This window comes from Plectropomus leopardus, unplaced genomic scaffold (assembly GCF_008729295.1).
Source record: "Plectropomus leopardus isolate mb unplaced genomic scaffold, YSFRI_Pleo_2.0 unplaced_scaffold67245, whole genome shotgun sequence".
In the NCBI taxonomy this organism is placed as follows: domain Eukaryota; kingdom Metazoa; phylum Chordata; class Actinopteri; order Perciformes; family Serranidae; genus Plectropomus; species Plectropomus leopardus.
Window position 1 is genome coordinate 1 of NW_024673995.1, and position 338 is coordinate 338.

A 338-nucleotide genomic window follows, 5' to 3' on the forward strand; every position below is an offset into this window, starting at 1 on the left:
TCAAATTGCTTTTTCCACAGGGCCTGAGAAGGGTGCACCGTTCCCGGCGGCGCTGCAATACCGGGTCGATGCGTGGAGCGAATGGGGCAAGCCCCTTGTTCGGCCCCTGCTGCCAAAAATCCGTTTAATATGTTGTCCCCGTATAGAGGACGTATCAGATATTAAACTGATAAGAACAGATACTACACTTGATCTTAGCCAAAAGGCCGAGAAGCGATGACCCCCAAGCGCTTGCGGCCCAGTGCAACCTCCTGGGGCGGGTCTCACTTGTCGTGGTGCCGTCGTCTCCATTGGGCACGAGAATGGCTGCTTGCGCACGAGAACAGCTGCCTGCGCGT

The 338-nt window shown here is 56.2% G+C and overlaps 1 non-coding gene across 1 annotated transcript; it reads right to left on the reverse strand.

Moving 5' to 3' along the window:
- Positions 1–27: 27 nt before the first annotated feature.
- Positions 28–218, reverse strand: LOC121939919. The gene has a single exon (XR_006105543.1). It is a non-coding gene; the product is annotated as a U2 spliceosomal RNA (small nuclear RNA).
- Between the last annotated feature and the right edge of the window lie 120 nt (positions 219–338).